We start from the raw sequence: 14,804 nt of genomic DNA on the forward strand, positions 1-14,804 counted from the left end.
AGGAATTAATACATGGAAAGTGCCTGGAACCGTTCCTGGCACAGTCTGCTTTCAGAAAAATCTGCAAGGTGGCTACTCTCAGTGGAAATAAGTTAATGCAGGAACAGCAACTAGCAGCTCTTGGACATGCAATATATTATACATTTTCTGCATCTTTTACCCTTCACGGCACTGGGCCTCATAATCCATTGCACATAGTAGGTGTTTAACAAATGTTTGTCGACTTCATGGATGGTTTTGTTGTTGCTTCTTCTGTTTGGTATTGTACAATTGGAAAGAACTCGTTTCTGTTCCCACAGGATGCAGATGTCATGTCAAAACAGAAGGCTGAGAGATGTTCAAACCACCCTAGCAGAAAAGCCATCTCTGATGCAGAAAGGACTGGAACTCCCCCTTAAGCCCACTGTGGTTATTAAAAAAGAGAAAACGACAGCCAGCCAGTGCAGCACCCCGGTGATCTGGAGCATCCCTTGAGGGTAGAGCCTCAGCCAGTGAAACTCCAGCGCTTTTGCTGTCTGGAGGAGGGCAGGTCGCTAACAGTGATCTGGGCCGTTTCTTCCTCAGTGAAAAGAGGGAGTAGGGTGATCTCTCCCAGCTCTGATTCTATCCTAACCACTCACAGTATCAACCAAAGAAGGGTGAGCCCATTTTGAAGGTAAAGCCAGGTCGAGATTTCAGCTGCAGTTTTAATAGTCAAAGAATGAATTCGTTAACTACAAATGATTCTTGTCTACCTAAATTCAGGGAGGTCCCTGTCAGCAGAGTCCCTAGGAATTTTTTTTTTTTTTTTTTTTTTGAGACAGGGTCTCACTCTGTTGTCCAGGCTGGAGTGCAGTGGTGCGAACACAGCTCACTGCAGCCTCAACCTCGTGGGCTCAAGTGATCCTCCCTCCCACCTCAGCCTCCCCAGTATCTAGGACTATAGGCATGCATCCCCACACCTAGCTAATTTTAAAATTTTTTGTAGAGACAGGGTCTTGTCATATTACCCAGGCTGGTCTCGAACTCCTGGGCTCAAGCAATCCTCCCACCTCAGCCTCCCAAAGTGTTGGGTTACAGGTGTGAGCCACCGTGCCCAGCCTGCATTGTTTTAAAATGCTTGTCTTTGGACTTGCTGCTCTCGGCCAGCCATTCCACACCCCACCCAGTGTGGCAGTCAACATCTTCTTGTATGGGTGGGAACAGCAGATGAAGCCAATGTGTGCCTGAATCTTTACTCTGCCCTGAAGCAGTGGGCAAGTTATCACTCTGCACCTCAATTTCTTCGTCTGTCTAAAGCGGGGGAAATAATACCTACTTTATGGGATAATCATAATGACCACGAGATGCCAGGTGTGAAATTACGCACAGTTGCAGTGTCTGGCACACAGTAAGTGCGTAATAAATATTAGCTATAGTAATCACTTAATAAATCTTACCAACTTCCTCAGTCTAAGAAAGGCCATGAAAAGGAGGAGTGGTGAGGGATGGGGGTAGAGGAAGGGTACTTGGTGTACAGAATCTCCTGCTGCCTCAGAGCACTTTTCACAGTCCCTGGGGAAAAGGGATCAGCTACCAGCCATCAGCTGAGCTTGAAGGTCATGGACAGACCTGAACATCTCTGATACGGAAAAACCTGACAATAAAAGTAGATATGTAGGGAGGATAATACAAAATGATTCACTCACTGATGCAAACAATCATTTTGAAAATAACTAGCTGGATTCTATTAGACAACAGATTCTTAATCACTTGTTTTCTGAGTACGTGGCATCCGCTTCAACAAAATTGAAAGGATAGCAGGAAGGGAGGGAGGCGGACCTCATGAAACGGGCATGTCAGAATCTGGCTATGGAAGACGGGTCCCCTTCACGTCGAACTGCGGATTCAAATGCTTTAGCCAAACATGTTCTTTGGCGACTGTCCACCCAGCAGCCATAAAACTGTTTCTGGGACAAATGAAGATGTTTGTGGCTGTTCTTTCTGCCCTATGAGCACAGGCAGTTTGTCTGTCTCACCTGCCTGGCATTGCTGGGCCCAGAGAGCAGCCTCAGCGAGGTGCTTTGAGATGGGGTGTGTGGGGTGTACACCTGCCACCTCCACATGTCAGCTGGTTTCCAAGCCCCAGCCAGTCTGGTTGGGAGCCAGTGCGCCTAGGTCAGAGCCCAGAAAAAAACCAGCTAGACGGGTCCAGTCACTTCATGGCTGCAGAACCAGGGAGGCAGGGCTTGTTCTAGACCGACCGCTAGACTTCAGAGTGCACCCACTGGAGTGTTAGGAGGTAGTGGGGGCTATCAGGAAGCACAGCGGGAACCTTAGTTGAAGCTTTGAGTGCTGGGATGTCAGGGGCTTTAGGAGAATTGGGACAATATATTGGTCATCATCCCCGGTCAGTACCAAAGCCCACAGAGCTGAAAGGCACCTGCCCGGGGTGAAAGGCTGGGACAAGTGATGGCTGCAGCATTGCCATTTCCAGTGGAGAGTGTTCTCCTTCTGGGATCCATCCATCTCTCCCTGCCTGTTTTCCCAGCCTCTTTGGCAAGGTGTGTGAAGGGCTCATTTCTAGAAAGCCCTTCCTAGCTCCGCAGAGGCCAGAGGTACCAGGCTGGGCGGGGAGCCTGTGCACAGAGACAGGGAAAAGGAGTGTGGTTGGGGGACAAGGGGCTGGGCTGTGTGGGCTGGAAAAGCAAACCGGGTCCAGCAGGGGTTTTACCCTGGGGGAAGGGCTGCAGGAGAGGCTAAGGCCATCTGAGGCACAGTCCTTACAGGTCCAGGCCCCCTGCACTGGGGACCCTGACTACACTGTCAGAGCACGGGTCTAGGAGGGTGTCCAAGAGTCCGCTCAGGGTGGATGATTTCGTTCTTACAGAAGATACGGAGAGACAGACAGACAGACAGTGAGAGAAGCAGAAGGGGAGGGAGAAGAAAAAGACGTACCTGCCTGTCTCGGTCATTCTTGCTTTTTTCCTTCTCCCTAGCAGCCAAGAGAGCCTGTGCCCGGGTTCTGAGGCCAGCGGTGGCATCTCCTGGAAACTTCCTCTCTGTTTCTCAAAAGAATTCCTCCACCTATCCCTATCCTGGTGCCTGGGTGCCCGAAGCCGTCCTCAGCTGTCAGGAGAGCCTTGGGCATAGGGATGCCCTGAAGGAGCTCTCCCCACGATCCCAATCCCTCCCACCGTCCCCAGGGCTGCTCCTCCTCCCCAGAAGTAGGGTGCAGAAGGTATAGAATCTGTTGCCTCTGTGGGCCTATGTGTTTCTCAGTGGGCATTCTCAATCTCTCTGTCTCTCTCTCTCTCTCACACACACACACACATACACACACACACACACACACACACATGCTGGGACCCTGGCGAGTGAGCTACTTTGCAGTGTTCATAACACCCGCACCTGCCACCCCCCTCAGAGGCCACTGTGTGGTCACCACCTCACCTCTCCTCTAAGCACAGCCAGACCTGCATGGCAGGTGTGCAATGCCACCTCAAGGCCAGGGTTGGAGGCTGACTTCCAGAGGAGCAGCTGAGCACCCGGGGACCACAGGCTTAGCCAGGTGAGTGGCTAACAGGTTAGACAGCCTCCATGGCATCCCTTGGCTGCCCGTGCCTGGCTGGGAGCCCAAGAGGCTCAGCCACTCCTTCATCTTCCCAGACAGGCAGGGCAAGGCTAGTCCTTGGAGTGAGGCTGGTCCTTGTGTCCTGGGTTTGGTCTTGGCCTGAGCCACGCCCTTCCCCTTCCTCTTTCTGCCCCCGACTCTGCTCCTGTCCCTTGCCCACGCCACCCAGGTTCTTTTAACCAGGTACACTGTTTACTGGCCAGGTGCACCATTTACTGAGCTGCTCTTGCACTAAGGCCCACACAAGTGACCCCACTGAGTCCTCCCATCCCCTTCTAGAGGGGAAAGAACCTGACTCTCCCCAAATCTCTTGGCCCTCTGCCTGAGTTGCACTGTTCTCCTTCCTTCCCTGCCAACCGCCACTCAACAGAATATTCATATCTGACACTTCTCTTACAGGAGCTTCTGCCCCCAGGTCTCTCTGTGCCAATCTTCATCTGTCATGTCCACCACAGCCTTCCTGAACTGTCCCCACCTCCTCCTCCAAGAAGCCCTCCAGTCTAAATCTGTCTCTCACTGGTTGTTCTTCTGTTCTCACCTCGTCCTATCCCCTGGTGTGAGCCTCTAGCTCATGGTGGATCCTGGGCTGTCCCACAACATGAGGTCTTACACCTCTTTGATGTGTCCCCCCTCAGGGGGTTCAAAAACACCTACTAACCGGATTCCACATGGATCCCTGGTGACCCACATCTAACCTGAGCCCTTGTTCCCACCGTAGATTACGAGGTCTGCCTAGACTAGAAAGATTCTCTTATGAAACAAAACAACAAAACCTCTGTGTGCCCAGAACTTAGTCCAGAACTGTGCACACAGTAGGTACACAATAAATGCTAAACTAAATGGAGGGCCTCTCTCTGCTCCCGCTCCCCAATGAACGTCTGTCTGAGTGTGGAAGTGCTATGGCGATAGAAGACACAAGTGACAAGCCAGACAGATAGGTCCCTCTCTGCCTCCGCGTGTGGATTTGTGACTCAATGGCTTATCAAGGGCTACACTGCGGCGCGGCTTAGTAACATTAAAAGATTCCAGCACTGCCTTGTGTTCCGCCTCCGGTCCCCACAGCACCGAGGGCGTTGTCCACGTGCATGCAAGGGCAGCATTTTGCTTCATGAGCAGTTCTGGACAGGGATGGTGGGAGATGTTGCTAGAGGGAATTGTGGCGCTGGGCTTAGAAACGAAGGGACAAGAAGGTCTCAGAAGCTGGGGCCTCCAGAGAGCAGGGCCAGGGCGCTGTAGCCCCCGAGTGGGGCCTGGGGAGGCGGCCTTGGTGGCATCCTGGGGTTCCCTCCCTGGTGCTGTCCTGGTTCTGCTGGTCATGAGACAGGAATAGCCAGGCAAGGCAGGGGTGCCAAGAGCACCGGCGTTCCTGGTACCTTCGTGAGATCCTGTCCGTTGGCATCCCAGCCCTCCAGCTCCCTGTGAGTCGGTGTTGAGGGGCAGCCTGGGGCGTCTTTCTCTTCTGATGGCAAGGGCCTCATGGCCTGACTGGAAGCTGCTGCAAGGCTGTGAAATGGCAGGGGCTAGGAGTGGTGGGGGCTCACATGCACCCTGGAGGAAGGACCACTGTCCCTAAAGCTAACAGGACAGGAGGCCTGGGGTTGGAGCTGGCTCTGCCCCTTCCTGGGTGGGTGACCTTTGGCAAATCACACGATCCCTCTGGACCTTTGTGTCCTCTTTACTGTACCGACCACAATGCAGAATGAAAGAGAAAATGCCTGTGCTGCGGCAAGGGGCCTGCTCCCACTGAAGGTCAGTGAGACCTGCTGTTTTCGTGGGTGGGAGTCCCACCCCAGGACTCCCCCCAAAACTTAACCCAACTGTCACTCAAGACCCGCCTCCTCCGTGAGGCCTTCCCCGGTGAGCCAGGCATCACACTGTGTCCTCCAGCTAAAGCAGGGCTCTCAAACCAGCTGTGCGGAAGGACCACATGGATTTTTCCAATCCGTGGCAGACTGGCATGTTGTCCTGCTGTGCAGCCTGCACCACGTGATTCACCTGGCAAGTCTGACAGCATCTGAATTGGTCTAGACCCTGTTTGATGAGATGAGTCCTGACTACATCCTCGGATGTCACCGCAGGGACGGATTCACATCAAATGCTTACTTTCCAGTTTTGTACTTCTCAAGTTGTAGACCAGGAACCAATCATTGGTTGGTTGGCAAACTTGACCAATTGGACCAGTCCTCACCACCCTTTGAATAGTGTGGGCCTAAAGCCCTCCTTTGGGGCCAGAATTCACTGCCTGGCCCAGATCTCTGGTTCACCCTTCACACAGCCTGGCCCTCCTGCCATGCTTCTTGCGCTTGTGCGTCTCCATTGCATGGATGTGAGTGATGTAGTGGCTCTTTCTGGCAGCCAAGGCTGGGTGACGGAAGAAGGAAGAACCCTTGTCTGGGAGGAGGAAACTCTTTGGTTTACTCAGACCCTTTACCCAATGGCGGGTTCTGAGCAGGCCCCTTCCCCCTCCTTGTCACACTCATCAATCTGCACTTGTCACCAAGGTGAGCTGAGGAGCCATGATGAGTGGTCGCAGCCCCTAGTGGGGCAAGGGCAGCCTTGCTGTGTGTGGGTTCCCCGAAGCTCACAGGACTTAGCCCCACACTGGTTCTACCCTTTGTCCCCGCATTCATCCAAGGGAAAGGAACCCAACTTCCCCAGGGCCCAGGACCTGGCTCTGCCTCCTGCCTCTGAGGTGCCGGCCCTGGGGAGGCTCTGGTGGAGCTTTGGCTGGGTGAGCTCAGCTTGCTGACTCTGGGAAGAGGCTGCTGTTTGAGCTCTTTCTGGGCTGCCTCATTCCTCAACTTTGGCTGCATCAGCAGGCAGACCTTCCTGCATCTCCCGTGAACCCCATACAGGAGGAGATCTGGAGGAGCTGGCAGCAGGGCCAGGACAGAGTGAGTGAGGGGGAAGGAGTTCCCATCTGCCCAGCTGGCCAGGAAAGGTCATTTCCACCAGCCCCCTGCCTTCAGACTGAGGCCAGGAGGTGGGAGACCGACTGATCCAAGGTCTCACAGGGAATTCACCGAGTACAATCCAGGTCCTCTTCCTGCCTTGAAGGTGCCTCCCTCTTGTAACCCCACACACTCTTCCCAAGGTCCCCCCTACAGCCACCTTCCTCCCCCGCCCCACCCCCATAATGGGCAGGCAGGCAAGTGTCTTCAAAGCTGAGACGGAGCATTGCAACCCTCCAACCCAGGACTTCCCAACCTCAGCACTATTGACATTTGGGGCTGGATAATCCTTCACTGTGGGGGCTGGCCTGTGCATTTTAGGATGTTTATCAGCATTCCTGGCCTTTACCCATTAAATGCCAGTAGCACCTCCCCCTTCCTGATTATAGCAACCAAGAATATCTTCAGACATTGCCAAGCGTCCCCCGGGAGGCAAAATGGCCTCCAGGTGAGAATCTCTGAGCTGGCTGAGTTATCTTCACTTCTGTTGATGCTTCAGAATCACTGGAGAGCATTTTAGAAATATGAGGGTCCCTGAGCTCCCCACAGGCCTACTGAACCCCCGTTTTGGGGGTGAGGTGTGAGAAATGGGATTTTCCGTCTCGCAGGTCAGGTGTTAAGCACTGTCTGGAGATTCTGATTTTGTCTAAGTCACTGCCTGTACAAGCAGAGAATCAGAGGACGGGGCCGTTGCCTGTTTTATGGACGACTGTCTGGTTAGTCCTAATTTCTGCCCTAAATATCCCTGTTCGGTGGGGCTTGGTGGTCCAGCAGCCCCCTTTAAACTGACCTCTGGCCTTGGAAGGCAGTCATTTCTCCAGGAAAAACAGCCCCAAAGCCTTTAGCATTTTTAAATAAAATAGAACCTAATTTCCAGCCACCAGCTTCACTCTTCCTTCCTGGCCCTCTGTAAATCCCTTTTAAAACGCAGCTCCATAGAGGACATCTTTTCTCTGCCGACACTGAAATCCCCCTCACTTTACACTTGTCAGAGAGCGGCTGAGCTGAGAGCACAGCTGATAGTGTCACCTGCGTAGCTGGTGTCTCTACGGCTGTCCCCACACCTCAGCTCTGCCTCCCACCCCCTCAGGGACGATTTCCCAGTGTCTGGGAGCCACTTACAGCTAACAGCTCCCAGGGGCAGGCACTGGATCAGAACCCCGGGCTGGGCTCCCCTCTTTTGTGAGAGCCAAACGGAGCCCTTCCTGAGTCCCATCCATTGGCAGGGTCCTACTGGTGTCTACCCCCTCCCCCCGTTCCTACTTCCAGCTCTGGGGGAGCTGGGCTGCAGCCAGGAGCCAGAGTTTGAAAGGCAAAGGAAACCTGTACTCATGTGTCTTTTGGCGGATCCAGGCTTGTGACGAGGAGGAGGAGGGAAGGGAAGGCAGGCAGGGCAGGCAGGGAAACAGGCTGTACTGCCCAGGGACAGGAGCATGGCTGCAATCCCAGTCCCTCCATCCCTCTAGTTACTGCAGTCAAAACCCTGGGTAAGTTACCATCTCTGGGTGCACCAGTCTCTCGTCTGAACAGTGGGGAGATAGTAAAGGCTCTGGCTTGCAGGGGTCGAGAAGGATTAAATGAAGAAATTCACAGGGCCTGGCACTGTGCAAGCCTTCAGTAAAAGCTGAAGAAAGAAAGAAGAAAGGAAGGAAAGAAGGGAGGGAGGAAAATGGAAGCCAGGGAAGACCGAGAAAGATAGGGTGGTTAAGACAGGGAGAGAGGAAGATGGGGAGGAGAGAGGCAGGAGGCCGAGAAGGCACGGGCTACAAGAATATATCCATGAGTGAATCTGAGAGCAAATCGTACTAAGATGGGGAGCAAGCGAATGCATGAGAGGCAGAAACGGAGGGAAGACAAGGAGGATGGTAGGTCAGCCATGCTCCGGGCACCCCCTGCTCCCATGCCCAGCAAATCTGTATCATTGATCCGGATGTACACTCCACTTCTGTAGGTGACCGCTGCTGGCTTCTGGGAAAGAGTGGTGCTGGAAAGTGGGGTGCATGCCCTGAGTGGGCAAGGGGCTGGGCAAGGGGCACTTCTGGGGAGAAAGGCCCAGTCAGGAAGGAAGAATGTGCAAGGTTGAATAACAGAGTGGCGTCCATTGGTGCTGCCTGAGCACCAGCCCCATGCTGTTTTATATGCACCACATTGTTGAATCTCTCCAGGAGCTTTGGGATGTGAATATTTTATCCCTGTCAGCCCCGTTTACAGATGAGGAAAATGAGGCTCGGAAAAGTTTAGTGATTCTCCCAAGGTCACACAGGTAGGAAGGGGTGGATAAAAGATTCCAACAAGCATCTCTCTAGCCCCAAGTTTAGAGATTTGAATTTCTACTCTCCTGTACATCCTGGAGCCAGGGCATATTCCGACCTGGAAAGGAATGTAGAGAACACAGTGACCTCCCCATTCTACAGATGAGGAAACTGAGGCGGGGAAGTGACTTCTCTACCATCATGGAGCAAGTTCAGCAGAGTCAGAACGCGGTCCCAGCTCTGTGCTTCCCACCCAGAGTGCTTTTCCCTCTAGCACACCCTTCTGGACTCCAAGGCGCGGGGCTATGCCGGGAGCAAGGAGAGGAGAGGGAGCTCCTGCTGAGCGGGAGGAACAGAGAGGAAAATGAGAAAAAGGAAACAGGCCCCTCACAATCTCCTACTGGGAATCATCATGAGACTCCATGGTCAGAGGGGGCAGAAAGTGAAAACCCGTCTGTTCACTTATTCAGTCATTTATTCATTCAACAAACATGTAAGTCATTTATTCATTCAACAAACATGTTAGGGCCTGCTCTCTGTCGGGCCCCACTGAGGATACAAAAATAGCCAAACAGGGGCTGAGCACGGTGGCTCACGCCTGTAATCCCAGCACTTTGGGAGGCCAAGGTAGGTGGATCATCTGAGGTCAGGGGTTCGAGACCAGACTGGCCAACATGGCAAAACCCCATCTCTAATAAAAATGTAAAAATTAACCAGGTGTCGTGGTGGGTGCCTGTAATCCCAGCTACTTGGGAGGCTGAGGCATGAGAATCTCTTGAACCCAGGAGGTAGAGGTTGCAGTGAGCTGACATCACGCCATTGCACTCCAGCCTGGGCAACAAGGCGAGACTCCATCTCAAAAAAAAATGGTTAAAAAAAAAAAAAAATGCCAAACACAGACCTTGCCTGCAGGGAGCTTGTAACCCAAGCTTATAATAGTGCATCTGGAACCTTGGAAGGGCGTGTGTGACTCTGAAGCTGGGGTCTCACGGCCCTCGCTGCCCTAGGGTGTGGGAGGCAGGTGACCCACTATTTCTAGCCCTGCTGCAAGGCTTTCTTAGGGGAGCAGAGGCGTGAAGTAGCAGGGAGGGCGGGCAGGGGACACCCTGAGCCGGGGCCCCAGGGAGAAGGCCGGGGGCGGGGACACCCAGGCATCCCCCCCTCCCTTAACTGTAGGCAGGAGATTTTCCTTTCCATTTTTTCTTCTCTGTACAACAGCAATTTAAGTTAATTAAATGTAACAATAAATTATTTCTCAGCTGCCTGGAATAAATCTTTCAGTGCTCACGCACTTTGAGGGGAAGCACTGGCTCTTTGCCTTGAGATGGGGACCGGTTGTGGCTGTCACAGAAAGAGGCTGTGGGAGGAGGCCCAGGCCCAAGGCAGGATGGGGAGAAGCCTGGGCAGTCAAGAGGGCTGAGAAAGGACCCCTGGCATCGCTGTCCTCTGTCCATAGTCTAGTTTTACTCTGGCTGGTCTCCACCTCTGGGTGGATGGGAAGAAGGTACCCCATGAGGGTGCCCCTCTGCTGGTACACATCTTGCAAGTCTATCCCCCACTGACCCGTCCGCTTGGCACTTCTATAGCAAGAAATGCTGCAGAAACCACACAATTGCATGTGGGGCCTGCCCTGCTCTTATATTCAATTAGTCCATAACTACAGATATATCCCCCGTAGGTACAGAGACATTTCTGAAGAGTTGATTGCACAGATGCTTTATTTCTGCAAACCAGATCCCAGCATTTAAATGCAACGGGGGACCCAGCTTTTTAGAGAACTCTTCATTTATGACCTCATTTCTTTTTCGGCATTTAGAGTTTCTTCTCTTGCCTTTGCTTAAAATAGGCTCCACCTGAAGACAATGCAAAGCAAAGCAGAGTCAGAAGGGTCGGATATTGGGATTGTGGAGCCTGCAGGACCCCAGGACCCAGGACCTTGGCCAGCAGATGGAAAGTGTGGGCTGGGGCCCTTGCCTCTGGGGTCACCAGGGAGAGCTTCAATCTTGGCCACACACTGGAGAGTCAAGGGCTTCTCTGGGCCCCGAGTCAGGGTCTGACAGAGTCTCCCAGGCCAGGGAAGGCAACAAGGCCTGGTTTCGCCCTGACCTGCTGAACTGCCTCTGTGGAACAGGTGGCTGTCGGCTGTCTCGCTGCGATGATGAGGGTGACAAGCTGGCATAATTCACTGCTCAGGAACCTGCCATGGCACTCCAGGCCGACTGGATCCATCTCAGCCCAGTATCTGAGGCCCTCCACAGGCAGCCTGCTACACCCCCACAAGCTCAGGACCCTCCCCTTGCCAGGAAGGCCCTCTCCCTCCCTGTGACAGCCACATCCACTCTGCCCCATCCTCCAGCTCACCTCCCCCAGGAAGCCTGCCCTCACGGCCATGGTGCTGACCCATCAGAAACTCCATGGTCCCCTGCCCTCAGTCTGCACCTCATCTTGCCATCATCATGTACGTGTGTGTCTGTCTGTCCTTCCCCATCTCTTCGGAGTTCCTTTCCTTTTTTCCAAATCACGTATATGTAGTCCTGTACTCTTTGAATGAAGGATCCTAGACCACCAAGGGGGTTGGAGACACCACTCGATCCAGTGGATTTCAAACCTAAAAAGCAGGAAAAACTCCTTCCCAAAGGAAGGCTTCCTGAGAAGGCAGAAGGACCTGGCAGAAAATGAGGAGAGGCCATGTCCTGCCTGCGAGGCCTCCCCCAGGGCCCGGAAGGGACATCAGGAAAGCTGCTCCAGGCCAGCCGTCTGCAATGGAGGCGCATTCTGGGGCCCAGAACAGCCAAGCCGTGCTGATGAGCCTGCTGATGCTTGTAGGGACTTTACATGGCAGAAGCAGCTCTCCTGGTTCCTGCCAAGTAGCCCATCTCCCAGTGAAGGGGGTAAGAAAGACCACATTGCCCCCACTGCGCAGATGAGGAAGTTCAGCCTCAGAAGAGTCAGGTGACTCACCGAAAGCCACACAGGCAGTGGCAGGACTGCCTTGGGGCTCAGCAGAAGGATGAGGAACTGTGTTGAAGGATGGCTCTCCAGCTGTGGCTCTGCCAAAGGCCAGCCGGTCCCTGACCCCTGGGGGCTCTGGGGGCTCCCCCAAGCTGAGCATCAGTGCTAGCTGTGAAAGGAGAGGGAAAACAGGCTCCCTTTTCCCTGTTCCCCAGGAACTTGTAGGAACTAGGCCTGAGATGCCTCAGCTGCCTCCAGGCCACCCTTCCCTCCCTCCAGTGGCCCTTCAGGACCCTCCCCAAAAGGTTAATTACCGAATCATCACATCAAAGGAAATTGCACTTTTGTGCCTTAAAGACCAAACTGAGCTTCAGCAACACGGTTATTTATGGTCTCTAATAAGCATTTTCTGGGTGTGATTAACCTTTATGCCAAAATCACACTGGGAATTGGGATGGCAGCTTCATTCCAGCCCCATTCTGTGCTGGCCCTGGGGGTGGGGGTGTGAGTAGCAGCTGCAGCAGACTGGAGCAGGCCATGTCAGAGCCCGGCCCTCCACCCGCTCCACAGGCTCCTGCACCACCTCCTTCTCCCCTGCCCATCCCTTCTGCCAGAGCCCTGTCTTGACCTGCTCCTGGCCAGCCAGAAGGCGCGACTCTCCTCATGCTTCATCTCCTTGAAAGACAGGCAGGAGCACCTGCTTGCTGAATCCCAGCTCCTAAAAACAGTTCTGTGACACTGGGCACATCAACTACCCCAGACTTAAAATGGGAGCATGATACCCGCCTGGTCTGCTTTCCCTTCCATGGCAGGGACCCTCTAGATCTTTGGCAAATCCTTTTACGAGATGCTATAATTGAGCTGCACACACCCTTGGCCTCAGATTTTAACCTTGAAGGTTTGGCTCTTTGGTGAGTGGAGAGATTTGTAGCTGAGATGCAAGTTTTATTTGGGGCCTTGGAGCTGCCAGGCTGGTGCACGGAAGCAAGGCATTAGCCGGTGAGTGAACCTTGTGCTCTGCCAGCTTCAGCTTCAGTGCCGTTTTGATTTTCTCTACTAGTTGGAAGATAGTAAATCACATGAAGTCTTGAAAACTTGTTTCTGAAAGGAGCGCCAGTGGCTGGGGCTGGTGATGGAGTGGAAGAGCAAGAGGCATCCAAGAAAGGCCAAAAGCACTTTGGTTTGATTTCAGAGAAGATGACATGTTCAGTTCACCCCATTTACCATATGCTTCAACTGTAGTTACCACTGTTTGGGGGGTGCTAGTTGTTGGTGAGAAGTGGAGGAAGCCCAGAACCCTCCCCAGGAAAATGGTTTTCATCACACACACCGACCGCATTTATCTGCAGATCTTCATACTGCCTGTTCCCCAGGTTCAGAATCTCCGTTTTTTTGTTATTGTTGTTTTTGTCCGGGTGCGGTGGCTCACGCCTGTAATCCCAGCACTTTGGGAGGCCGAGGCGGGCGGATCACCTAAGGTCAGGAGTTTGAGACCAGCCTGGCCAACATGGTGAAACCTCATCTCTACTAAACACACAAAATTTAGCCGGGCGTGGTGGTGCAGGCCTGTAATCCCAGCTACTAGGGAGGCTGAGGCAGGAGAATTGCTTGAACCCATGAGACAGAGGTTGCGGTGAGCCGAGATTGCACCACTGCACTCTAGCCTGGGCGACAGAGCGAGACTCCATCTCAAAAAGCAAACAAACAACAGAATTCTCTGTTTTAAGGGGAAACAAACAATATCCTTGAAACTTTGGGAGCCTGTTCCTGCCAGTGCAGTAATTGCCTGTTGATGGAGATAGAAAACCACAGTGAAGCTTGAAGAGGAGATCAGCAGATGGTGGAAGGAAATATGCAGGAAATCTTGGGACTTTTCAGAGAAGTGTGATTCAGGAATAAGGCATAAGCCCTCACAAACCTTCCCCAGAGCAAGAGGTGGCACAGGCACAGATTCTGCTACAGAGCAGACCTTTCTGGAGAGGAAAAGGTTGGTTTGGGAATTTTAAGAAGCATTTTTCTTTGCATAATGCAACACCAGTCCTCTGTGTGTCAAAAATGGCTGTGTGAACCATCACATTCAAGAAAGAGACCCAAGTGTCAGGGTTCTAGGCAGCCAAGGGCAGACTAGCCCTTTGCCTGGTATTTGGCTTCGTTTTCTGACACATAAAGATTTGCTCTGCTCCTCTGTGCATGCCAGGACATTAAGATGCAAGAATAAGAACTTACAGCCTGTATATTTGCCATCTAATTAGTGTCTTGGGTCCTAAGTGCTTTGTGCCGAGGTGGTTTTAGTGCACTTGGGCTGGTCCAAGGGCTCTACTCGTGAGCCTCACGAGCACAGGGTCCAGTGGGTGTACAGAGTGCACTAGGAAAAGGGGTACATTGGAGGGAGAACTGAGCTGCTTTGCTTTGGAGGGTTGGGCAGGTACTGCTAAGCGGAGGGGCCCTGGAACTGGCGTCTGAAGAATGGAGAGTAGACAGGTGACCAGGAGGGTGGCACGGACTGCATGGGCAGAGGGTTGCAGACCTGAGAAGGATCCCAGATACTGGGAGATGATAAGTAATTGGATGGAAATAGAACATGATGTGCCTTCGCGGTGGGGGATCTGAAAGACCAGAGCACGAAGCACAGCTTAAGGATTAGATGGATAAATGGAATGTCAGGCAATGGGGCTGATATTGTCAAATAGGATGTCTTCAGTTTCTTTTCTTTCTTTTTTATATATTTTATTTATTTATTTATTGAGACGGAATCTTGCTCTGTTGCCCAGGCTGGAGTGCAGTGGTACGATCTCGGCTCACTGCAACCTCCACCTCCTGGATTCAAGTGATTCTCCTGCCTCAGCCTCCTGGGTAGCTGGGACTACAGTTACGTGCCACCACGCCCAGCTAATTTTTGTATTTTTAGTAGAGACGGGAGTTTCACCGTGTTGGCCAGGCTGGTCTTGAACTCCCGACCTCAGGTGATCCACTTGCCTCAGCCTCCCAAAGTGCTGGGATTACAGGCATGAGCTACCATGCCTGGCCAGTGTCTCCAGTTTCTTTAATTTGCCTGCG

General features: G+C 52.8%; 1 protein-coding gene across 5 annotated transcripts in view; it reads left to right on the plus strand.

Annotated features, from left to right (window-relative positions):
- CRHR1 (corticotropin releasing hormone receptor 1) overlaps positions 1–14,804 on the plus strand; it is a 50,979-nt gene that overhangs the window by 4,356 nt on the left and 31,819 nt on the right. Inside the window, exon 1 of one of the 5 annotated variants that reach the window (XM_021928376.2) lies at positions 1,028–3,529. The exons of the other annotated variants lie outside the window; for them this stretch is intronic. The gene's annotated coding sequence lies outside the window, so the exon portion shown is untranslated. Of the gene's footprint in view, positions 1–1,027; positions 3,530–14,804 lie in introns of those variants that run through there. 5 annotated transcript variants of the gene reach the window in all.

Source organism: Papio anubis, chromosome 17 (genome assembly GCF_008728515.1).
Source record: "Papio anubis isolate 15944 chromosome 17, Panubis1.0, whole genome shotgun sequence".
NCBI lineage: Eukaryota > Metazoa > Chordata > Mammalia > Primates > Cercopithecidae > Papio > Papio anubis.